General features: G+C 40.1%; 1 pseudogene; it reads left to right on the top strand.

Moving 5' to 3' along the window:
* The first annotated feature begins 25,519 nt into the window (after positions 1-25,519).
* Positions 25,520-26,263, top strand: LOC109490239 (annotated as a pseudogene).
* Positions 26,264-26,843: the final 580 nt, after the last annotated feature.

The raw sequence follows: 26,843 nt of genomic DNA, 5'->3' as shown, positions 1-26,843 counted from the left end.
ACATTTTTCTTTCTTGCTTGCTTGCATTCTCCCTCCCTTTCTCTCCTCTACTCATTGATATTACCCAATCCCATTGTTTCCACTGGTCTTTATAGGCCTATGACTTTGTAACCAGCAGAATTTTCCCCTCCTGTAGATTCTTATTTCAGTCTGTCTGGTGCACATCTCCTTATGAATGTTTGTTAGGCATTTTGAATTGAACATGTCTAAAAATGAATTCATCATTTTCTCTTCCATATTTTGTTGAAGAATGTCATCCTTCATCAATTCATCCAAAAAAGGAACCTGGGAATAAACTTCAGACTCCTTCCAAAACTGCCTCTCACCCTGCCTCCGTCTTATCCTCACCCCTATCCAATCAGTTGAAAAGGTTTACCTTGGAATCCATCCTCTCCCTCCATCCCCACTGATGAGGGAACAGAAGGAAAGCTGAGGACAAAGCAGAAACTGACACCCGCAACCCCCCCCCCATGGGATGTATGTGACATTCCTCAGGCACTCCTGGCTTCCCTAAAGGGCAAAGAAATAGTTAACCTATAGATACCACAATCCTGCAAGACTTAAGTCTCCCTCAGTTTGCAAATGTTTTAGCAGTTTACAAGAACGATGCATTTCTACCAATAACCTAGTTTCCCGAAGGGAATGTAGATATGATTAAATGTCCTTATAATCTGCAGCCTCCAGGAAGTTCCCAACCATTTTAATGTTAATGCTTTGCTAGAGGGAAAAACCACCTTAACTTGACAATGGCAAGGCCTCCAGTATCTTGTGAGTCTTCTTTAACATATGAAAGTATTTTCTCAACCTCCCTTTTTCCTTACTTCCCCCAACCCCGTGGTATGTAATCAGCCACCCCTCACAACCCGGTGCAGCAGCTCTTTCTGCCCACGGGTCCTGTCCCCATGCTTTAATAAACCACTAATTCTGCACCAAAGACGCCTCAAGAATTCTTTCTTGGTTGTCGGCTCCGGACTCCACCCCACTGAACCTCACCCATATTCCCCAACCTCATCACCCACTGCCATCACATGAGACCAGGTAACTGTTACTTCTGGCCTGGAGCAGTGCCCCAGCCACCAGGTTTCCCTGCCTCCACCCTGTCCTCATGCTTTCCACCTTCTACAGAGCCAGCTGTCTAAAACGCACATCTCAGAATAGCACATACCTGCTTAAAATCCTTCAGAGGCGCGCTGGAGCCTTCAAGATAAAATCAGCTTTGCCTCAGTCACCTCTTGCCATTCTCCCTCTGCCTCCTCCCCAGCCTCAACATTGTAAGCAGGCAGGTTTACTGGAGTGCAATGGAGCAGTTAAGCAGACAAATTCTTATCTAAAAGACGTGGGCTCAAATCCCAGCCTACCTTCTTATTACCGTTGGATCATACTAAGGCACTCAACTGAGCCTCTCTTTTTCTCAACTCATAAATAGAAATAAGAATGCTACCTACTGAGCACAGTTTAGATGAAGATTCAGTTAAATAATGCATGGAAAACACTTAGCATGGTACCTTGCACAAAAATAATGGCAATACTATGTGGCTATTTATCATTACTTGCAGGTCCTTGGATATGCATTGCTCTCCCATGCTCCTGGGCTATTGCCCTTGGCATTCTCTGCCTAGAATAAACATCTTTCTTAATTGGCCTGCCCATCATTTAGTCGGGTTTTAAGAATTAGCTCAGGCATCTTTTCCTCTCTCATCCTTTCCCCCCACCCCAATCCCCAGAGCTGGGGGTTTCCCTCCTCCTTGTTTCCATAGCACTGTCTACATGCCCATGTCATGTCATGTCCCTTATCACATTTTAAAAAAAGCAATTCCTCAGTATCCTCTTTGCTTGCCTCCCTGCCTAAACTCTGAGATGCTAGAGCATAAGAACTGCGTTCTTCATCTGTATCTTGTGTCTGATAAATTGCTAGACACGTGGCGGGCACTCAATACATGTGGAATGAATGAATAAAAGAAAGAAAGATTAAATAAATCTTATACTCAACATAGGAATTAGAATAAGAGAATGAAGGATGTTACCTGCTTCCTTGTCATAATATCCAATTACATGAATTGATGATAAAAAGATACAGAGACAAAGCAGAGGGACTCCAAGACCTGGCGGAGGAGGTAACAGCATTGACTGCTAAGCTGGCTGAAGCTGTGCTGAGTCATTAAGTGGCAGAAGAAGGGGAACATAGCAGGGGCTCCCCCACTCCTCAAAATGATAAATGTTCATGAACTTAGCAACTGTTTCACAAATAGAAAATACAGGAAATAGCTATTATAATGTTATTTATTTTTATTTAAATTTTAGTTAACATACACTGCAATATTGGTTTCTAGAGTAGAATTCAGTGACTCATCACTTACATACAACACCCAGTGCTCATCACAATGAATGCCCTCTTTAATATCCATCACCCATCCAGCCCATCCCGCACCTGCCTCCCTCCATTAACCCTGTTTGTTCTCTATAGTTAAGTCTTTTATGGTTTGACTCCCTCTCTCTCTTTTCCCCACTTCCCGTATGTTCATCTGTTTTCTTTCTTAAATTCCACATATGAGTGAGATCATATGGTATTTGTCTTTCTCTGACTGATTTTGGCTTAGCACAATACACTCTAGCTCTATCCACATCACTGCAAATGTCAAGATTTCATTTTTTGATGGCTGAGTAGTATTCCATTGCGTATATATACACACCACATCTTCTTTATCCATTCATCAGTCAATGGATATTTGGGCTCTCTCCATAGTTTGGCCATTGTTGATAATGCTGCTATGAACATTGGGGTGCAGGTACCCCTTCGAATCTGTATTTTTGTATCCTTTGTGTAAATACCTAGTAGTGCAATTGCTGGATCACAGGGTAGTTCTAAGGTTTTGAGGAACCTCCAAACTGCTCTCCAGAGCAGCTGCACCAGTTTGCATTCCCACCAACAGTGCAAGAGGCTTCCCCTTTCTCCGCATCCTCGCCAAAATCTGTTGTTTCCTGTGTTAATCTTGGCCGTTCTGACACATGTGAGGTGGTGTCTCGTTGTGGGTTTGATTTGCATTTCCCTGATGATGAGTGATGCTGAGCATCTTTTCATGTGTCTGTTAGCCACCTGGATGTCTTCTTTGGAAAAGTGTCTATTCATGTCTTCTGTCCATTTCTGAACTGGGTTATTCGTTTTTTGGGTGTTGAGTTTGGTAAGTTCTTTATAGATTTTGGATACTAACCCTTTATCTGATAGGGCATTTGCAAGTATCTTCTCCCATTCTACAGGCTGCCTTTTAGTTTTGTTGATTGTTCCCTTTGCTGTGCAGAAGCTTTTTATCTTGATGAAGTCCCAGTAGTTCATTTTTGCTTTTGTTTCCCTTGCCTCCTGCAACATGCTGAGTAAGAAGCTGCTACAGCCAAGGTCAAAGAGGTTTCTGCCTGAGCTCTCCTCTAAAATTTTGGTGGTTTCCTGTCTCACATTTAGGTCTTTCATCCATTTTGAACTTATTTTTGTGTATGGTGTAAGAAAGTAGTCCAGTTTCATTCTTCTGCAGATTGTTGTCCAGTTTTCCCAACACCATTTGTTGAAGAGACTGTTTTCCATTGGATATTCTTTCCTGCTTTGTTAAAGACTAGTTGACCATATAGTTGTAGCTATTATAATTTTAATAAGCATCTACATTTAAAAACATTCAGGCTTGTAGAGAGGTGGGAGAGGGGACCCAACAACCCTGTGTAGATGCCCCAAGGGTTTTATCCAGGGCCTAGAAACAGGCTTCCTTTCTTCCTAAGGCTCTTCATATAAATGCAGACATTTGGGGATCTCACAATGAGGTCCTGGGGATGTGTCACTGAATCCTGAGGACCCAAGATGCAGGAGGGTGGGATTAGGGGAGCCAGATCAAGCTTTGGAGTTGTGAGCAAGTCACTTAATCTGTCTGAACCTTAATAGCCACTTTGTTAGATTTTTGTGAGGTTATGAGAATGGACATAAATTTGACTGTGAGCACTTTGTGTGGGCAGGCTCCGAATATTCTGCTCATCCCTGTGCCCCCAGCACTTAATGCAGAGGAAATTTTCATTGATACTTACTGTCTGAATAAGTCAGAAACCAGTGCACGCACGGTCATCATTACATGTGCAGTACTATGGACTTTACCAAACTCAAAGAGCTGTTAAGAGATAATGTGAACATGCCCACACTCTACCCTGGCAAACATGTCCTAGAAATGACTTTCTCACGTGCTTGAAATTATGGAGAGTCTGAAGTGCCCGCTTTCACCCTGCTTAGCATTTTCCCCTCTTGGTTGCTCCTTTATGGAAGAAAAGTTGTAACATTTCCTTTAAAAGTGCAGATTAACCTCTAATTACGGAAATACTAAAAACAGACTGACTACTTGCTTTCTCCAAAACAGAACTCCCAAAAGCTGAAATGTTTACTGGTTTGTAAGTGAGCCAATGTTATTAAAAACAGGTTTTCAAAGTGATTTTCTATTAAATGCATGAAGCTACTTCTCACTGTAGAAGATTTGGAGACCGTAACCTAATCATATAGTTGTTCTAGCAGACATTTCAGAACCCGCAACATACACTTACCATATTTTGTTGTGAAACAACGAGTCCTTTTGGACTATAGCACATTCTTGAGGTGAACAGACTCAAAGTACTAAGAACCATATAAAATTCAACATTTTATTTACATCTTAGGGAAGGTTTTTGAAAGTGTCTAATTTACTAAAGTAATTTACAGACTGGATTACATTTGGGAAACTTCTCAGAACTTAACAACTGCAATGACTTCCTGCCTCCCATTTCCTTCCCAGCTTCAAATATGCCTGTTAGAAAAAATAGAAGGGCGAGGTTTTGGGTTAAAGGGATAACACTTTTTAAAATGGGAAATATCATTCATATTTCAAGAAGGGAAAATAAAAACAAAAACTGATAAGCAATTATGATATTCTGCCCACTAGCCTTTAATCGACACCTACTTCCTAAGAAACTGGGCTTTAAGAAAATCTTCTGAATAAACTGCTGAGCAAAATTGCTTTAGGTTTAAAAGAATTTCCTAACTTCACTGGGTTCTCTTTCATTTTTGCTAATGGAAGTCATCATAATAATATTGAGAGAGAAAGAGAGAGAGAAACAGCTTGCACACTGGGTCGTGCACAGGCTCTTCCGCTTTTGACCTGTGTGTTCTTAGGCACATATTTAACCTACCTGTGCCTCAGTTTCTTCATCTAAAAATGGGAATGATAATAGCACTCATCTCATGGAGGGTTGTGAGGATTAAACGAACTATTCCATGTCTGGCTCAAGATAGTTGCTCAATAAAGCTAAACACCATTGATTTATATAACAAGCAGTTACATAAATCTCTTCATAGCTCCTTGTGAATATGAGCAAAAGAGCAGGACACGCTTTGATGGAAATTTTTAATCTTTTTTTAAGAAGAGTGGAATCATCTTAACTCCCTTGACCCCTCACAAATCCAGTCATTCCACCAAGTCTTATGAATTCTGACGTCAGTAGTTCTGACTCCATAGCCCTTCACTTGTCTGCATTCTGCCCTCCACTTCTGAAGCACCTCGTCCCTGAAGCTAGAGCCTCTTCCCAAAACTCCTTGTCTCTTACACATCCTTCCCCTCTTAGTTCTCCAACCCACAGAGCAATGAGCTTAGAAACCTATGATTCCAGTTTCTCTCTGCTCACACAGTGGCCAACACTGACCTTGGGATTGAGTGCAAATGAACCTTTGTGTCCTTTGTGTTGCTCTCAAGACTCTGCAAAATCCAGTTTCATCTCTGCCCTTGAGCCCACCATGAGCTCCCTGTGCCCATATCCTTGCATTTACACGCACATGTATTGTGTACAAGCACACACATGCACACACAGAGTTCCTTCAGTTCCTGACCTTCATGCTTTTGCCTCCCCAACCCCTATTCATTCTTTAGGTTTCACATAAGAGTTCACTTCCCCTGAGAAGCCTTAGGGCGTTTCCATGACTCCATACTTTTTCTGCCAAAACACTCAAACTGTGCAAGCTGTCCATCGTCATGTCTGTGGACTGGAAACTCAAAAAAGGTAGAGGCCAATGTATCTTGCGTTCTTTCCACTGTGTATTAAGCACCTAATGCGTTGCAGTATATTAGTAAGTATTGTTGAATAAAAATCTGTTACATGATAAATTGCCATGTTTATTCTGCTTTCTTAAAATTTAAAATTCAGCAAATCAGTACCTCATATAAAAAAGGAATATTTAAATTAGATGAATTTTATATTAGTTTCTTTCGTGGGAGCAACGCCTGAGAACAAATGGTAAACAAGAAAAAAAATGTTAAATGTACCATTAAACACTTTTCCCTAGGCTGAACTGCTTTGAGCTATTGAATTTTTCTTTCAGAAACAGCATGAATTTAATGTTCATTTTAGCAAAAGACAAAAAAGATTAAAGGTGAGAAAGAGAATTCATTTCACAGTCCATCATTTTCAGCTTCAAAAAGAAATTAGCATCCAGTTGATGGGAGGGAGGTAAACTAATTCAGTCTCTGTGGAGGGTAGTTAGGCAACTCTTATTCAAGTTAAAATTGTTTATGCCCTTCAACCCAGTGGTTTACTTCCAGGCATTTTTCTCTAAGGGGATAAGCAGACAATGTCACAAAGAAGATGGCTTCACCCAGGCTACCCAGAAAAGAGAGTCTGAAGCAAAATTTACATGGTCAAGCTTTGTGGAGAGGTTCAATCCTAGGGCAGTAAAAGTGATGGAAAAGGAAAGTCAGGCAAGAAAGGAAGAAGGAAAAAAAAGTGGTACTTAGTGAGGTGGCCACAATTTCACAAGAAAATAAAGCCAGTCCCTAGCCCGGGCCACATTTCTCTGGGCTGGCTGTGTAGACCCACTGCACCTGGAAACCCTCTTGGGGTTGAGGAGGGAGGGGAAAAATCCATCTGTCATCTTTCCACCTTCTGTCTCTCCCTGGTCAGTTTAACCTCCCCTCCTACTCGCCTGCTCCCTCTGGTTATTAGGTATTCCTGCTACTTGGTTCATCCAGGCAGCCCTGGGAAGTCAGTCCCTCCTCCTCCCAGGAAACAGAACCCCAGCACTCTGTCTGAGTTGGGAAGTGGTGGGAGGAATCAGAACCATGAGTCCTTTCGAATTTGGCTGGGGCTGGGTCAAAGCTCTCCCACAGGATGCTCATCTTCGGGGGAGCATGAGACAGCCCCCAGAGCTACGAGAGTGGGCCTGTGCAAAGGCAGTGCAGCTCTCCACTGCGCTTCACTGAGATATCAGCTGCACGCCTGGCAGGCAGGTGGGGCCAGGAACATTTGGGGAAGAATATAAATTCGATCAATATAGATGTACACTGTACATTCATTATAACATGGTTTATGAGCCCCAAGTTGTATACAACTCAAATTTTCATGACTAGAGGGTTATTTCAATAAATTTTGATGTATTCAAAATTGTATTAAATCTAGTTAAAAACAATATTTAACATATGATAGAATGTATGCAATTATGTAAAGAGAATGTGATTGAGTATGTGTGTGTATGTGTGTGTATAAGCCTAGAGATAGAAGGAAAGATTTCTAAAACATAAAATAGTAGTGGCCATTTTATCTGGGTGGTACTATTTCAAAAGGCTTTAGTTCTCACCTTAATATTTTCTTGTACTTAAAAATTTATAATGATTACATACTGTTTTATAATCAAAATATTTCAAAGTTATTTATAGTGTTTAAACATTTCACAACAAGAGCAATGTTTAAATAATGCTATCATGGCACTCATTATAAATAAGAGCAGAGGAATTGCCATTCTGGGTGTGCCAGGCTCTGGTCAGTTCACTGTGACTCTAACCTAGAAAGGATTAAGGGGTATATCAATAATACATAATATTACTTACGGCATTATTGCCATGTATGATGAATTCACTTAATGAAGACTTGACTCTCGAGCAACAAGACAGAAGCAAAGATACATTGAAAGCCCACCATTCAAGGACTTCTATAGATGTGCTTCCTCACTATCTTTATAGTCACATATTTGGACCATGTTTCAAACTGGACAGTAGGTCCTCACACTAACCCTGCCCTTCCCTTTTCCACACGTTTGCTTGTGTCATCCCTATCTTTGCTCCACATGCAGCTCTCTGCTCGTTCCCAACCCTCGTCTCCACTGGGAGGGAAGTGAAGTCATCCTTCAGGTCCCAGGGCATGTGTTTCCTCTTCTTGGTTACCTCCTTGGAGTAACAAACCCATTTTGCAAATTACTGTGATTCTTAAAATTCTTCTTCAACATCTCAATAGAATTCATAATATTAGATATTGTCAAAAAATCCCAAGAAAAAAATTTAATTTGCTTACATAAAGCATGAATAACTAGATTTGCAGTTCTAAATGTACAAATTTATCATTTCATGTGACAGGAACAAATCCTGCTTGAAAATGATACTCAGTTGCAAAACGAGACAGCGAAGCAATACAAATATATTCCAAAGCACTGAAGTTGAATAAATGAAATGACAGTGGTTTTGAAGATTCTTACAATCTCAGGCTGGCTCTGGCTTCATAAAGCTATTAGTTCCAAAGCACAGAGAGCCGGTACACTCCATTGCACTCCCTCCAGAGGCAGGTGCGCCGCCCGCCAGTAAGTGAGAAGCAGACAAGACCTGCCTCTGGGAGTGGAGGCCAGTGAGTGGGTCCTGGCATCAACGAAATACGACAAGTGGCCCATGTCAGAGGAGACCCTTATGAAGGAGGTTTGTAGGAGAAAACATTGGTTCTCGACATGCAGACTGAGTAAAGCAGTGGGGAATTTAGAATTAAAAAGAGACCACAGGCTTAAAATGGTGTTGCTTAGGTTAAGGCCCCAAGTCAGTAAACCAAGACCTAATACCTAAGCTAACTGCAATTTTAACAGACACCCCACGCCTGAAATCTAATGTTTAACCAGTCAACACAGGACTCTCCTGGTCAGCACTAGGAAATAGGTTTCCCTTCTCTTCCCCTAAGGAGGGGAGCCCTGTCTACAATGGATGTTTTGCTTATTTCCTTCTTTTCCCACTCTCTGTATTTTAAAAACCTTTCCTTTTCTGTAGCCCTTTGGAGCTCCCCTCTACTTGCTAATCATTCAATAAAGCCAATTAGATCTTTAAAATTTACTTCAAATATCTACAAAGATAACTCATAAAAACAACGTTCTCACAGGCAAAATATACGGGTAGCCTATATATATGTGTGTGTATGTGTATATATACATATATACATATGCAAACACACACAAACTGCCCAATAGACAGGCATGATCCCTTTTCCAATTTTAATTTAGACTTGAATCTGTTCTCAGAACTCTTCAATAAAAAGAGAAGCTACTAAGTCCCCTTGCATAAAGACCTCTGCAGTACCACAGCAAACTGTAATTCCTCAGTCCTTTCCCAGATTGACCCACAGATATTTCCTGGTTAATTATACACTGGGATGCCTCTGGATACAAAGTCTGAGTTGACACTAAACTTGGACACTAAGTGCCTTCATGAGCCCCTCCCCCTATTACAGCCCCGGTGAATGGAAGTCAGGTAATGAGAACTGTCTTGTGTATATTACACGGTCAGTTCACTAGGTCCACAGACCCATCCAGTGGTCATTTCCCCAATACTCAAATGTAAAGTAAGAATGAACATATTTGATAAGAGGCAGAATCTTCACATTAATCTCTTAGACTGTGGAAGAAGAGCTACTGCAGTAGGAAAGGCCAAGTGAAATCCCACGAAGCTTCCCTTTCCAAGCTAAAATAATAAACCAAAGCCAATATCACAACCTGAGTGGGATAGCAGAGATTAGTGGCACTTTCAAAGACAAAGGATATAGGAGTGGTGGACCCTATCACATACCCATTTAATTCATCAGGCTGGCCCCCGCAAAAACTGAGTAGATTATGGTAGGTAAAATAGACACTACAAATTTAGCCCAACAGCCGTCTGTGCCAAATGTTGTCATTAATAAAAGATCAGTATAGATTTGGTATGTGGCATGTGGCTATTGCTCTAGTAAATGCATCCTTCTCCAGCTATCAAAAAGAAGGAACAAAAACTGTTCACACTCACATGTGATGTGAGTGGGATGCATGTGGGTATGTATTCATAGCTTTGCTCCACTGCTAGTTAACTGTTCTGATATCTGTTACAATATTGTTCAAGGGAGCCTGGATCATTTGGATATCCCATGGAACATAACATTGGTTTGTTATATTGCTAATATCACTTTATTTGAACCTAATGAGCAGGAAGTGGCAAGTATTCCAGATGCCCTGGTAAAACCCATGTTCTCCAGAGGATAAGAGCAAAACTCTAAAATATATCAGGAGGCTTTTACATTGGAAAAACTTTGAGGAGTCAGTGATATAGGGGCATATCAGTCATCTTCTTCATGGTAAAGGACAAGTTATCTTACCCTGTCCCTCCTGCAGCTAAGAAAGAAGCACAACACTAAATTGGATTTTTGGGTTTGGGAAACAGCATATATTGCTTTTGTAAATGTTGTTTCAACTCATTCACCAAGTTATATGAAGGCTATCAGTTTTGAGTGGGATTCAGAGCAAGAAAGGGTTTTGTAGCAGATCTAGGCTGTAGTACAAACAGCCCTACCAACTGGGCCATTTGGCTCAGCAGATTCCATGGTACCATAGCTATCTGTATGGAGTTTCTAGCAAGGTCCAATAGGAGAATTATGGTATAGACATCTGGGGTTCTGGAAAAAGGCCATGGTATCTGGAGCAGATGAGTGTATGGAAAATTGAAAAGCAACTTTTGGTATGCATCATGGGCCCTAGTAAATACTGGCTTCTGATCATGGAACATTAAGTGACCATCCAGCCAGAATTATCTATCATAAGCTGAGACCTTTCAGACTCACTATGTCATACGATCAGCAGAAATCCATCATAAAGTGAAGGTGGAATATCTGAGACTGGATTTAATCATGCCCAGGAGGCAAGAGCAATATACAAGAATAGGTGATCCATATCCCACACACTCAGAGCTATGGCCTCATGGGGCTCCCTCCGATCAGATGATGGAGGAGGAAAATGCCTAGGCTTGGTTCACAGATAGTTTAGCTCACTGTGCTCTACAAGTTGAAAAGGGACTGATGAGGCAGGGGTGCTCTGGAAGCCAGTGGTGAGAGAAGATCTCCCCAAGGGATAGAGCTTTTGTGCCGAGAACCTCATACTGTATTTGTGTAGAAAGAAAAAATGGCCTGAATTAAGAATGTACATAAAATCACAGGCAGTGGTGAATGGCTTGGCTGATTGGTCAGAGTCCCGGAAGGAGCAGGATGAGAAGATTGAGGAGAAGGAGGCCCAGGAAAGAGGTATGTGAATGTACCCAGGGGAAGGGGCACAAAGTGTCAGTATCCTTGTATTCTACGTTAATGTCCACTGGAAAGCATCCAGTGCAGAAGTACCAAGTGGACAGGATTACTTGCCTATCAACTTCTGTCCTTGTCTACTTCTGTGCTTATGCAATGGGCCCATAAAAGAAGGCTATGCATGATGCAGAAAGTTTAGGTACCCTCTCACCAGCTTGATCTAGCTAATACCACTGCTGAATATCTGACTTCCCAATAAGAAAGAGCAATCCTGAACATCTGATATGACATAATCTCTTAAGAAGACCAATCAGACAGTTGTAACAAGTTGATTACATAAAACCTTTTTACCCTAAAAAGGACAGCAATTCATCCTGAGGTAGCATATGGGTTTACTTTTCCTTCCCGTGGTGTCTCAACTAGTATCATAACCAAAGAATGGGATTTTTCTTTACAGGATCCTGTATCACACTGACTTGGGACAAGAGACTGACTTTACAGCGAAGGAGGTGTACCAGGGGGCACATGATGATGGGATCCACTGCACCACATTACATGCCAGCTTATGAATACAAAAAACAAACAAACAAAAAAAAACCTTGTGAGTGTGGGACACTCTCCTTTAAGACACCATATGTACCCTATATCAGCATCTATTACATGGTATTGTACTTCCAATGGACAGAATGCATGGGTCTTGGAACTAAGGTGCAGAAGTAGAAATGACCCAGTCACCATTATTCCCAGTCACCCTCTTGGGAAATTTGTGTTTCCCACCTCTGTAACTTTAGGTCATGTGGAAGAGAGATCCTGGTTCCCAGAAAGGGAATACTCCACCCAAGGACACAGTAAAAGTCTCACTGAACAAAAGGAATGGCCACCACCTGTTTATTTTGGGATCGGTGTTCCAACAGACCAGCAGACAAAGAAATAAGATACTGTACAAATCATTTCAAGGAAGTATTATAAGAGAGGCAAAGAGAAATATGCTTGGCACATGTTATCCACTGAGCATCTCTAGGCATACTCCCGTGCCTGACTGTAATTGAAATGGGCAAACGCAACAACTATGATCTGATAAGGACATGGTAATCAGAGGCTTAGAGCCTTTGGGACTGTGGGTCTAGGCCAGTTACCAGTCAAGCCACCTAGACCATCAAAAGTATGAACTGAGGATGAGAGAAACACTGAATAGTGATAAAAGAAGGTGATAATGAGCTTCAGTTTTTTCATCGGGACTGAAAGCAGTAGGGCTATAGTTTGTTGTACTAAGGCTCCTTTTGTTAGTTTACACAGAAATTATGACTAAATAGAAGCCAGAAAAAGCTGTGAATGTACCATGAAAACTCAATGTAAAAAATAAGTGGATCGGAATGGTACGAGGAGGGCTGCTGCAGATGTTGGTGGTGCTCTGCCCGGATACCTTTTACCACACCAGTTTACCTATCCCCCAGGTACTGTAGGTGTTGACTGCTGATAAACTTTTTGTAAGGCTAATGAGGGCCACCTCACCTAGAGATGTCCCAGTTATGGACCTGGTCCCTCTCTGAGGGTGGCTCATATCCAGTGACTGACTTCTATGGCCATATACTAGTCTAGCTCCCTTGCCTCTGGAATGAGAATTGCACTCCAGTGGTAAGTAGATCAGGCTGAAACCAGACCTGTTAAACCATATCTTCCACTCATGCTGTCCTGATTTTCTCATTCCCTGTCTCGTTTCTCCTGAAAGCATTCCCTCTATAAATCATTTGCACCAGTGTTCCCTTTCAGAGACTGTTTCTAAGGAACCTCATCTAAGACACAAACCTACTTTTCAAAAAGTGTTACTAGACTAACATTCAGTGCTCTACTCAAGAAGATTGAATACTGAACTTCAGATTTCTGGGCTAGGGATTCTGAATTATTTCCAGACTGTGGTTGAGAGGAGTGCTAGAGAATAGAACAGGACTGGAAAAGAAGCAGTGAGCAGTGTTACCAGCTATGATGACTAAGACATGCAAACACTGGAGCCTCCATGACAAGTTCAAGGCAATCCACGTTCTGTAGCCAAACCAGAAATCAACTCTGTAGGGTAAAAATGTGAAAAGAAGGAAGAGGAAGCCTCTGCACTTGGATAAACTGCCCTCATGAGACCACTTCTATACCTGGGGCAAAGAGGTCAAGAGGGATTTGTTGTCTTTTCTAAAGAGAACATCACACCCTCATAATCTCTACTGCATTCCCCAAGGCAGACATTATCTTACCTCCTGGGGACATCAGTCCCACAGTTATGGATTTCTAGTAATGACACTAAATAAACATTTGCTTAGTGAATGAGTGAATCCTAATATCCTCAATGTCAGCTTGTGTGTATTTGAAGTGCCTAGAGCCTGCTTATCACGGTATATAATATTCATAAAGCATTTTCAGTCCCATGACAAAGACTCTTCGCAGACAGAGTACAGTTATCTCTTGCTAAAGGATATGGTGAAGATTAATTAATTTCATAAAATGCTTCAAGGATGAAAATTGCTTTATAAGAACTAATTATGAATATCACACTGTGTGTGTGCCTTACATTTATACCTCTGAAGTTGAATGAAACTTTTTTTTTATTGCTATAAGTAAGTTATTGGAATTCATATACCATTGCTTTCTTATACTAAGGCTATTTTGTAAGGTTGTTTTGCAGTTCAAAATGTAGGTTTTGTGTATCGTACTGCAGAGATAGCTGAGTCTGGTTGTGCAGTCAGGGAATTAACACTAACTACTTGTTTTGGGCTCATTTAAAACTGCAGACAGAGCCCATTATAATTTAAAATACATAAAATGTAGCAGAGTTCATATTCTTCCTCTACTGTATCCAGCTAGGAGACTTTGGGAAAACCAGTAAAACTCTCTGTGCCACAGCTAATCGGTCAAATAGAAGGACATATCCCATGGAACTAAATGATACAGTTCAGGTATAGACTTAGCAGTGCAGGTACAGACTTACTTAGTACTCAATAATTGCTGGTGCAAATACTAAATTGAACGGTTATGACTATTAAGTATGTAACCAAAATATTTGATTTGTGTCTCTTATTGTCCCTTCAAATAAATTTATTCAGTAGAAGCATTTTCTTAAACTGTGCCACTGCATAAAAACTTTTGGCAAGCCTCATAATTTTTCTGCTTATTGTTGGGTTATGTCACAAGACAGTCTCAACTTGACAATTAGAATGGCCGTTGCTGGAATAATAAATTTGAAGGTAAATCCTCTTTTCCAGCTAGAGCACAGTTAGAACTGGACTGCCTATTATTGGAGCATGGACTCTGGCCTTCCAGTCGTGCAACCAGACCATCCAGGCTTTGGACTGGTCTTTAGGCTTGGAAAAGCATGTATTTTCTATTCATAGGAACCTGGGTCTTAAAGCATGGAATCTGGCCCTGCAGGCATGGAATGAGGCCTTTCCTTCCTTTTACGCCCAGGCATGAAACTTGGCTGTGCATTGAATGTGTCCCTCTAGTGTGGAAGTGAACCTTCTTTTTTTTTTTTAAAAAAAAGATTTTATTTATTTATTTTGACAGAGAGAGACAGCGAGAGAGGTAACACAAGCAGGGGGAGTGGGTGAGGAAGAAGCAGGCTCCTAGAGGAGAAGCCTGATGTGGGGCTCGATCCCAGAACGCAGGGATCACGCCCTGAGCCGAAGGCAGACGCTTAATGACTGCGCCACCCAGGCGTCCCAGAAGTGAACCTTCTAGGCATGGAAAGTTGCATGGACTTTACAAACATGGACTCAGCCTTTCCAGGCAAGAATTCCATCCCACAATGTATGAAATCTGGTCTTCCAGATATGGTCCTGCAGCCATGTAACCTGCCTTTTTACCACAGAACTATATATAGTATGTGTGGGGAGGTTGGCATACTTAAGGCATGGGGCCTGGACTTCCAGGCACATAACCCAGCCTTCCTGGCATGAACCATGGTCATCGAGCTGTGAAACTTAGCCCTAAACATAGAATTTAACCCTAATTTAACCCCTATTTATTTAACAAATAAGGAATTTTGACCTCTCTGTGTAGAACATGCACCTAGGGAAGGGAAACTCATTTACCTGGTCTTTTTTTTTTTTTTTAGATTTTGTTGATTTATTTGACAGAGAGAGAAGGAGTACAAGCAGGGCAAGCAGCAGCAGGAAGAGGGAGAGGGAGAAGCTCTCTGAGCAGAGATCCCAATGTGGGGCTCTGTCCGAGGACCCTGGGACCATGACCTGAGCTGGAGGCAGACGCTTAACCAACTGAGCCACCCAGGCACCCCTCACCTGATCTTAATAGTGTGGAACCAAGCACTCCATATACATATTTTCAAACTGCAAGCACAGAACAGTTTTATATGGGTGAAACTTGGCATTTCAGACATTGGTCATGGGTGTGAGTTATACCTATTGGTTTTCTAAGGCAAGGAAACTTTACCCCCAGGCATGGAACATTAAATACACATAGGTATTCCCAATATCCAAACATATACTTGGCCCTAAAACATGGAAAATAACATTTTGTACATGGAATTTCTATCTCCAAACATGGAACCAGGCCTTACAAGCATGGAAGCTAGAACCTTGCATGTGGATTATCAATCTCTAGACATGGAATCAAGCCCCCAAAAGAATGGGACCTGATGTTCCATCTGTGGAATTTCAATCTTGAAGCTGGACCTGTGCCTAAAAGCTTTCAACATGGCATTCAATGTTTGGAATCTTAGTCTCCAAATATATAACTTGGCTTCAACTATTTGAAATCTGTGAGTCCTTTCAAGGAACATGGGCTTTCACTATTAGAATTTGTATTTCTGAGACATGCAAACTTGACTCCCAGCATGGAACTTGTTATTGCTCAAATGGATTTTAAAGATCTATATCTTTAGATGGAATATGGACCTAAAGAATGAGATCTTTCTCATTGTGTGTGGAATATACCATTCATGTATGGAACATGGACCAACAATGATGGAATGTGGCACTCCATGTGTGGATTTTTAATCTCCAAATATACAGCTTGGCCACAGAAGTAGGGTTATGGTATCTAAAGTTGCTTGTCACTAATTGACATGTACTCTGTAAATCATGGAACCTGGTCTTCTAGGCATGAAATCTGGAGCTCCATGTATGTAGTAATATCAGTCTCCAAGCATGGAACCTGACACACCAAGTATGGAATCTTTATGCTGTTTGTATTAAATATAACCCTTCAAACAGGAAATCTGGATTTCAATGTGAGGAATCTCAAGCTACAAGCATAGAGCATGACTTGATATGTTTGTAGTCCAGAACTCCAGTCATGGAAGCTGGTGTTTCAATCACAGACCTTGACTCTATAAAAGACTGAGACATAGATTCCCAGGCTTCATACCTGGCACATCACATGTGGATCTCAATTTCCAAGCATGAAATCTGACACTCCATTGTAGAATTTCAATCTCCGTGCATGCGACCTGGCTCTAAAAGCATGTAATCTGGAATACCACATTTGAAATATGCATCTTTAACCATGAACCTAAACCTATAAGCATGGAAACTGCACACATACCTGTGGCATCTTTATTTCCACTAATGGAATTTGTAACTATTAGCAGAAAACCTGGTTCTACATGTGTGGAATCTCAGTCTCCATAAATGGAAACTGGATGAATAGTCATGGACACTGTCACTCCTTCTAAGGAGACACAAAATCCATAATGGAACATGGTATTCCATGTTAGAATTTCAATCTACTAATATGGAACTTGATCTGTCATGTGAGGAGCCTTACCTTCCAGATATGGAACCTCATATTTTAATTATAGACTTCAGCTTGCCAAGTCATGGAGCCTAATTTCTTAGACTACCCATCCATCATGTATGGAATCTTGTTCTCTAGACACAGAACCCAACTCTATGAGAATGGAAACTGACACTCTAGGTATGGAATTTCAATCCCTTATCATAGAAATTAGCCTTACAAGCAAGGGACATGACATCACATGGGTGAAAATTCTGTCTTCAAGCATAGAACCTGACCCTATAAGCATGAAATATGACACTGCATATGTCAGATCTCAATCTCTAAGAATGGAACTCAACCTTACAAGCATTGATTCTGATATTCCATGTATGAAATCCCAATCCTCAAACATGAAACACTACCTTAATGTGAGAAATCTGGCATTGCAGACACATAGAGATTGTCTTCTCAAGATGTGGAACCTGGTTTTCTAGACAGCAAACTTGGCACTTCACCTTTGAAATCTCAGTCTTTAAGCATTAAGCTTGGGTTTATAGGAGTGGAACTTGGTACTCCATCTGTGGAATCTCATTCTCCAAGCATGAAACATAGTTTTATAAGTATGGAACATGGTAATCCAGACTTCATACCTGGCATTTGAGTCATACAAGTTGATACTCTGAGGACCTATATCTCCCAGGCTTGGAATCTAGCACTTCTTATGTGAAAGCTATACTTTTGGTCATTGATTTAGTTCTAGGTACGAATTATGCCTTTCCAGGCATAAAAGTTGGTTCTCTATATGAGACTTAGGCCTTCTGTCTTGACATCTAAACTTTCATGAGGAACTTAGCCCTCTGAGGATAAACTTTGGCCCTCTAAGTGTTGAATGTAGCTATTCAAACATGGATCCTGACCCTCCAAGAAGAAAATCTAATTTTATAGGCATGGAAAGTCTATCCAAATGTGAATCCATAGAATCACTCCCTCTTTGTATGGAATCTGGGCTTCTATATGTAGAGCAGGGCCTTCTAGCCATGGAATTAGGCCTCCCAGGCAAACCATGGCTTCCTATCTGTTTGATATATCTTTCTTTAGGCTTGGAACATAACCTTTTGGGAGTGAACCCTGAACCTAAAGAAACAGTATCTAATCCATCAAGTATGGAATTTGCTCAACTAGGCCTGAAATACGGAATCTAGACTTCTTAGCATGAAAAACAGCCTTTCAGTCTTGATAATTAACTCTAGACATGGAATTTGATTATCTATGTTTGAAAGTGGCCATCTATGAGTAAAACCTGGATTTCCGAGTATGGAAAGATAGCTCCTTAGGCATTAAGTCTAGTCCTCCTTTATAAAACTGTCCAGGCACAGAATATGACATTCCATGTGTGGAATCTCAATCTCCAACATGGACCCCTCCAAGTATGGAACTTGGCGCTTTCAGAGTGGAGTTTCAAATTCCATGCATGTTTCTTGACCCTACATACATGGAACGTGGCAAACTGTATGTGAAAGCTCAATCTCCAAGCATGTAACCTGAACCTACAATTGGGGAACCTGGCACCCCACATAGGATACTGGGCAGTTCAATCTCAGAAGGGTCTACAAGATATGGATCTGGCATTACAAGCAAGGAATCTGGCATTCTATGTCCAGAATGTCTTTTCTCAAACATGGAACATGGTCTCACAAGTGTAGAAACTGACAATCCAGACACAGTACCTGGATTTCAGTTATAGATACTATGTTACATAAATAACCAAAGATGGGTTCTGTGCATTTGCCCCTAAATTGTTTACTTCTTCACTCCAGGCTAAGAACTGTGAACTCAGGAGCCCAAATGCATCATACTTAAATTTTTACATATCCATTGGGCTGTTTTTGAAATAACCCAAATAAGCAAAATTTTCGCTGTTTAGAGCCTGCCTGCTGAAACTATACTCAGTATCTGCTGGTCATTGATAAGATAGAGCCTTGTGGTTATAAGACTCCAAGCTACCCCTGCCGTTAGGAGCTCTGTGACTCAGAGATTCCCTGCCATGCTGTTAAGCAACATCTCCTAGATTTATAAGCTCCTACTTTGATCTTCCTCTCTCCTAGGTGTTCCTTTACCTTCATCCCCATCTGGATGGTGACTTACTCACTTTAAGTCTCTGAATGGACTTCTTAGGCTATGAGGGACATTCCCCTCTCACAGTTCTGTCCAAGCACTGCACAATAAGGTTGTTATATGTTACTGCCTTTTGTAGCCATATCTGTTTCCTTGATCGACCCAAATCCCTTAAATGAACCCCATACATAGTATCCTCTAAAACTTGGAACCTGGTCTTCCAGGCCTGGAACCTGTCACTCCATGTTTGGAATCCCAATCTCTAAGCAAGGAATCTGGCCCTATGACCATAGACTCTATCACTCCATACCTGTAATATCATTCACCAAGAACGGAATCCAGTTTCTTTGACATGAAAATGGAAACTCCATATGTAGAATATCAATCTCCAAATATGAAATACCAATCTCCAAATATGGAACCTAGCTTTACATGCAGAGAACTAGCACTGTGTATGTGAAATTTGTGTATGATTGATTTAGGTCTCCTGGATATGAATCTTGGTGTTCCAGGGACAAACTCTGATCCTCCATAGGAGAACTGGTCCTAAAGGCATAGAACTTGGACCCCAGGCATAAAGAGCTAGCCTTTTAAAGCATGTACATTGCTCCCACCCTCCAGGTGTTTATGTGTTAGTGATAGTTCTTTCTGCATTGTGAGTTTTGAGTGGTTTTAATTTTGATGTGTGTGTGTGCGTGTGTGTGCATGAGCACGTGTGTGTGTATGTTTGTTACATATAAGGAAGTATAAATTTTCACAGGATAAAGAATGCTTCCTTTTATCAGAAAAAAGATAACTGCATAACATATATACTGGTTTACAATGCAATCCTTTAAGAAAGTACACAATCTCTTGTGTGTAATTTTCCATTGCTATAGCTCTTATGCCATCTTCTGGTCTAAATATAATTCAACTATTTGGGAATGTCTAGTATCAGTGGTTAGTACCTTAATGTTATTTCAGAAAATTTACTCATCCTGTTTACTCATCCTGCAAATATCTATTTATACATCAAGTACAAAAATGTTAAGTCATCAACTTAAAATTTATGATCATGTAAAGAAAGTTTAATATGGTGGGAATAGAACATTGGAAAATCTTGTCAAAATCTAACTTCAGAGATAGATTGAAATAAATACATTCTTGAATAAACCCACATAAGCCTAACACAATATAAATATATTTCTAAATATTGATTTAGATATACTATAGAGAAAGCATAGGACTTAGAGTAAAAAAAAACTGGGTTTGAATACCATCTTTGCCACTAATTTATTATACAATCTTTATAAACTCACTTAACTTCTCATTTACCTTATTTTATCCCTATTAAATGAAGACATTATTATCTGCCTTTCTCTACTGCCTCTGTCTAGCTAATTACTATAAATCAGTATGCATTGCTATCTGCACATAAAGACATAAGAGATTTTAATTCAGAAAAAAGAAAACCAGCAGCTTCCCAGGATAGAAAAAAAAAAAAGCTGCTCAGAGCTATTTGACATTCTAGTTTATATTCTGGAATTTTGAAAAATATGTTAAGCATGTGCAAAGATTAAAGGGAGGAGAGGTAGTAAAATAACACCTTCCTATCCAGCACATATGAGGGATTTTCACAGTTCCAGAAATAAACTCTGAATGCCAAATTTAAAAGAGGTGATGTGGAGACATAAGAAGATACAATATTGAAGTTTAGGCTCACTAACCAGAATAAAGATCACTCATCTCCTGATGATGGCTTTCAAAGTCAAATCCTTTGAGTGCAAAAGCTGATAGATCCCAGCAGTTCTGTGTCTGGTCCCAAAAGAGAAGCCTAGAATATCTGCTCAGTAATTCTTACCTCCTGCTCTAACTACACCCCCACTTTCTCCTGTGGACTATAGTGTGATTCATCCCTTTGCTCCCAGAATTCCCTGTTCCCTCAGATGAGATCACAGATGTCATTCTCCATTTATTTTGGAATGTGTGCGATAGTTGGTAAACATCTATCCATTAGTCCAAAAACCAACACCACTGGTCAGCATCAGGAGAGTGGAGCCCCATGTTGTGGCTCACCATTAAAATCCCAGAACCTAGGGATATTTGAACATAGTAGATGCTCAGCAAATACTTTTGTATCAATGATTAAATAAATGCAAAGAAGAAAACAGGTAAAAATACAAAACATAGGAAAGAGGTAAGAATTTCTGCATTTGGTTCATACTATGTCATTCTGGTGGCCATAATACGGCAAATGTCTCATTTCACTCTGCTTTTATGGTTAAATAAGGGAATTTTTCTTTTTTTTTTTAAAGTAAAAATACACTTTTTTCTAGGGGAAATTACAGTTAAGAATTAAGGGGAATTTCTAGTTAAGAATTACAAAAAATAATGTAATAATTACCACCCTCTAAAATGATTCTCCATAGTATCTTTGCATATTTGATCCCAGTATGTTCTGTGATTATGCTTTAAAAAATAAGTATTATTTTAAGAAGAAAAAAGTACTATATGAACATACTATTCTGTTCTTTCCCAAATATCTTAGAAATATGTAATTATTAAAGTAACAGATGTACATAAGTCAAATTTAAGAAAGCATTACTTGAGGTCTGTGGTGCCCTTTGGTAAGTTATGGACCTACATTCTACATTGTCAGCTTCTATGTGTAGAATTAGAGACACGGCATTCTAATAAATACAGTCATAATGGCAACACTCAGTTGTCAAGAAAAGTTTAGTTTGAGATCTATATTCTGTCTCCTATGACAGAAAAGAGTGTACAAACTTTATAGAATAGTCACTGGAAATGTTTAACTATTAACCTTCAGATTTTATCTAAAAACTGTTTGGGAACAATGCACTTTCTTATTATATTGTATCAATCACTGAATTACCTATACATTTTTATGAAGAGGGGAAAGTAGTGACTTATTCAACATAGTGCCAAAAAGTTGACATCAGTGCTACTAACTGGTTGTTTGACCAAAATGAACATTTAATTCACACCTATTAATTAGGACATTTCACTGAACTGATGAACATTTGGCTGGTTGCCAAGACATTTCAAGACTCTGTAACTCTAGCTGGTAGCATTCTATGCTGTTTCCTCAGAGTCCTTAAGAGCAATATGGTCCATCTTGGTTTGGTGTGGATGGGGTAGAGGCTCTGGTCCTTCTGACCAGACTGATACAGTCAGCAGCTAAACAAAATCAGTTTCAAAAATGGACTGAGCCAAATGCCCTTCACTTTCACATGGATAAGTCTCTGATAAATTGTGGCAAACTATTTTTTAAAGAAATTTTAAAAATCTGGTGCTATAATACAAATATTTCAATATAACTTTTACCTGTTGCTAGTTGTATAATCTTATTTTGATGCTTTGTCTTATACATTAGTTGTAAGTCATCTACATATTACCTATGAAAACTCTTAGGTAGATTTATCATAATGAAAATAATCTATACAATTTAAGATTTGACTTTTAGGATTGTTTATGTTTATACCCTCATGGAAACTTTATTACCAGAAAGACAGTTTTGAAAACACAGTAGCTGACACTGTATGTATGTTTTATAATATACATGTATACCCAATTTTTCAATAGCAAGCATTTTTTTATATTATTATTCTCTTTAAAAAATATTGTTTTAGGGGCGCCTGGGTGGCACAGCGGTTAAGCGTCTGCCTTTGGCTCAGGGCATGATCCCGGCGTTATGGGATCGAGCCCCACATCAGGCTCTTCTGCTGTGAGCCTGCTTCTTCCTCTCCCACTCCCCCTGCTTGTGTTCCCTCTCTCACTGGCTGTCTCTATCTCTGTCAAATAAATAAATAAAATCTTTAAAAATAATAATAAATAAATAAATAAAAATAAATTATTAAAAAAATATTGTTTTACACAGATAAGAGATGATCCCCTCCAGCCATTACTAAATCCCCTTTCTATAAGAACATTGAAATTGTAGTTTATCAGAAAACCTTTTCTTTTGCTCAAAATATGTGATGGCTTAAAATTATAATTATTTTGTTTTACCTTTAGGTTAAGGGATATATACAATTTTCCTAAAAAATTTTTTCTGTTAATATCAATGCAGTCTCATTCCTTTTATTCAGAGAAATAAAGAACACCTGTGTCTCTATTTAAAAAAATCACATCACCAAAGTGTGGAGATTTAAAATAAGATCGTAAAATAAGGGACACTGAATAGAGAAGGGAATTAGTCCTGACTGCCCTAGACATAAAGATAAGAGAGGGTGAGAGAGCCATGTGAGTATTTTATCACCTTCCTCTAGGTCTGCTTGGCCTAAACCCCCAATTCCCACAAACTCCTCTCCATACTCACCTTCTAATCAATCATCACACCCATGCTGATTTATTTCTCTGCTCCGACATTTTCCATGGCATCAAAGCAACCAAAAACAGTCCCTGGTCTGTGATGAAGGCTTATGATAGCAGTGTTTTCATGAGGAAGCAGCATAGACGTATATCTGAATGCCAGTTTTGGACTGAATAAACTAGACTGAGCAGCACCCTCATTTGAAACAAAGTGTACTTGCCTGGACATAATTAAGCCCACTGAGATCCACACTGCTCTTGACTGGACTCCACCCCAGATTCTACAGGACTGGCCCAGGCAGCTGGGTGGATGGACTGAACCCTTGTCTCTCTCAGAGCAATGAAGGTTCCAGAGCAGGGTCAGCAGCTAGCAGCAACGGACCCCAGACTGCAATAAGGTTCTTTTGCATTTGGGAAACAAGCACCAAAAAAGAAGGTGTCATCACTGTTTTTGTTTTCACAAACCCTTAAGGGTGATACCAACACACATTACCCAAAAGTGGGGTAAAATCATAAACCACACAGTAAATGCGGTTAAAATCTTTGCAGCTACCCCTCCCCCCAGCAAGCACAGAACTCAGGCTGGTTAAGCAGGCTCAGGCAGCTCTATGGATTCTGAACGCTTACCCACCCCTCGGCTATCCTTTCTCTGAGAAGCTAGATTTTGTTTTACAGTTCAGCCAGTTGCTGGCTGAGAGTCTGTTCTAACCTGGGGGACTTGCTTGAAACATCTGTATCTTGATATCTATGAGACCTGTCATGGCTCACAGGCCTTCCTGTCTTGCGCCATTGATTAAGTCAGTTTTCCTGAATATTGGGGAAATAGCGCTAGGCAAAGCTGAATCTGTCTTTCCTCCCCTTGCCCAACCAGGGCAGGGCAATTGCTTTTCTTGCCAGTTATGCTTGAATTCTGCTTCTCAACTCCCAACATCCTCAATTAGAGGCTTGCTTGGTCAAAAGGGCCAATCCCCATAGGCATAAGTCAGCCAGGGCATCCTCGTTCTGGCCCTGCCATTCTCAGCTGCTTCTCCGTGGGTCCTGCATGTGGAATTTTTTCTACCACTTAACAGAACTATAAGAGATGGTAAAACTATTCAATAAGTGACTGAACAGCCTCCCTTCAAAAAAGCACTCACATTATAATGAAAGGATTTCCTTAGGATAGGAAGAGATATATCCACCAGCAAAAAAGTACCTTATTAAAAAAATTAGAAGCAAGAAACGCAAGAGACAGTGATAACTGATACAGCAGTCCAAAGTTGAAACCTAAGCTTGTGTTGGGAGAAGCCAGGATTCAAACTGAATCAAGGATGTAACTGCAGGGAAGCTTGAGAAGTTATGCTATTGGTAACACTGAGAAGGGGGTGATGCCAATGCAGCTGAGGCTGGAGAAGTAGTTGAAATGTGATTAAGAACTCACTGGGTTCCCAGATCTCCCCCTACCCTTTGCAGCATGCTGACTGCAGGGTAATGACACCACCTTCCTTCCATTTAGGAGAAGCTGGGAGCTTTCTTCTTTGTGAAGAGGTTGAACCAAGTAGGTTCTGAACACAGGGACACAAGACATAGATGTGGGGAGTGCTGTAATATAAACTGGAGGATGAAGTGAAAAGCCTCCTTCTGAATTATAAAACTCCTCTCTCCTTTTCCCTATTTGGGTCCTAGAATACTATTCTCCAGGCCTATATCTCCCAAACAGGAGAATGGAGGGTTCTTCCCTTAGGCCAAAGTTCTGCAGATGATGAAGTTCTTCCCCCTGAAATGGCCCAGCCACTCACCCTTCATAGAAGCCAACTAGACATTAAGCACCCACCCAGATACCCCATCTGCTGTGTAGTGCCTCACTCATAAACATGATCAGTAGCCAAATGTCAGCAGATACTAGAGGAAAGCCCCACAAGCATGAAATGCCAAAGTGAACATATTTAAAAAGAAAAAATTTAGAAAACAGACCAAAAAAAAAAAAAAGTCTAAAAAAGCCATAAAGCTCTCTGGCCTGATCTCCCTCGGTGTCTGACTGTTTGCTCTGTCCCACACCATGGGGAAACAGAACAATCCAGTGGCCTCTATGAACCCAAGAGCAACGCCCAGATCAAGGGGTCCAAACCAGTGTTTAGGGCCAACGATCACAGATTATCTGAATCGACTAAGGCCTACAAGGGAAGAAGTGAAAGAACAACAAGAAAAGAAAAAGGCTCCAAAGCACTGGCTGAATTTGAAGAAAAATAAATGAGAACTGGAAGAAAGAACCAGAAAAACACAGGGAGAAATTATTAAGGGGAAGTGAGAACTCATCCAAAAAAAAGAAAGAAAAGAGAAAAGAAGAGATTGGTTAGGTATCTTCATCACGCTCTCATTCTTCTGGCAATTCTTCAGATTCTGAAGATGAGGATAAAAAACAAGGAAAAAGGAAAAGGACTGTTCACATAAAGCTTCTGAAAGTTCCATGACAGAAACCAAATCAGACAGTCAGGATAGTTTAAAAAAGAAAAAGAAGTCAAAGGATGCAACTGACAAAGAAAAGGACATGCACGGATTCAGCAAAAAAGGAAAGATGTATCTTGAAGATAAAACTTTATCATATGAGTCCCTATTAGAATCACATTATATGAAGAAGTTATAAGCAAAAAAGAAGAAAAGCAGTGATGAATGGGAAAAAGTAACAGAAAAAAACAAAAAGGAAAAGAAGTATAAGAAACACAATAAGAAAAAGAAAAATAAAGTTTCTAAGTTCAAGTCCAGACTCATGGTAGCAGTAAGAAAAATCAGGATTCCCTTATAAAGAAAGTGCAGTGTCTAAGGAAATTTCAACTGTGAAAATTATGATGTAATTACTAAAATGCATGCACTTCCTTGTTTTTAGAATTACTCCTGGGCTATTCAGTAGCCACTCGGATGCCGCTGTGTGAAAGGGCCATAATTGTTGCCAATATCTCTTCCGGTGCTTAACAACTCTGGCAGATAATACATTGCAGTTGTGCTAGTGGTTAAGATACAGGGGATAGAGTTAATACTTTTGACTAGAAGTATCTAATGATAAATCAACAAAAACAGAATCTGGATACATCATTAAGATATAATTAAAAATGACCAGATGACTCTAGTTAACATTTTTGAAATAGGGATTACACTGATATTTCAGAATCCTTACTCTGTAGATAAGTGTATTTTAATTTTTTCCCCTTATCTACATTTATTTACCTGGGGAGGGAACTTTTAGGGTGGGGGATGGCTTGCTATCTCTTTTGCGAGCAGAATAGCATGTTTTCTATCCTCACATATCCTATTTTTGTGGACACAGTAACCATGCTTCAGGGGAGGTCAGAGCTGGGTATAGCAGTCTTGTCCTTTGATATTCTTGG

The sequence above is a fragment of the Ailuropoda melanoleuca genome, chromosome 9 (genome assembly GCF_002007445.2).
Source record: "Ailuropoda melanoleuca isolate Jingjing chromosome 9, ASM200744v2, whole genome shotgun sequence".
NCBI lineage: Eukaryota > Metazoa > Chordata > Mammalia > Carnivora > Ursidae > Ailuropoda > Ailuropoda melanoleuca.
This window is presented reverse-complemented; position numbering and strand designations above follow the sequence as displayed.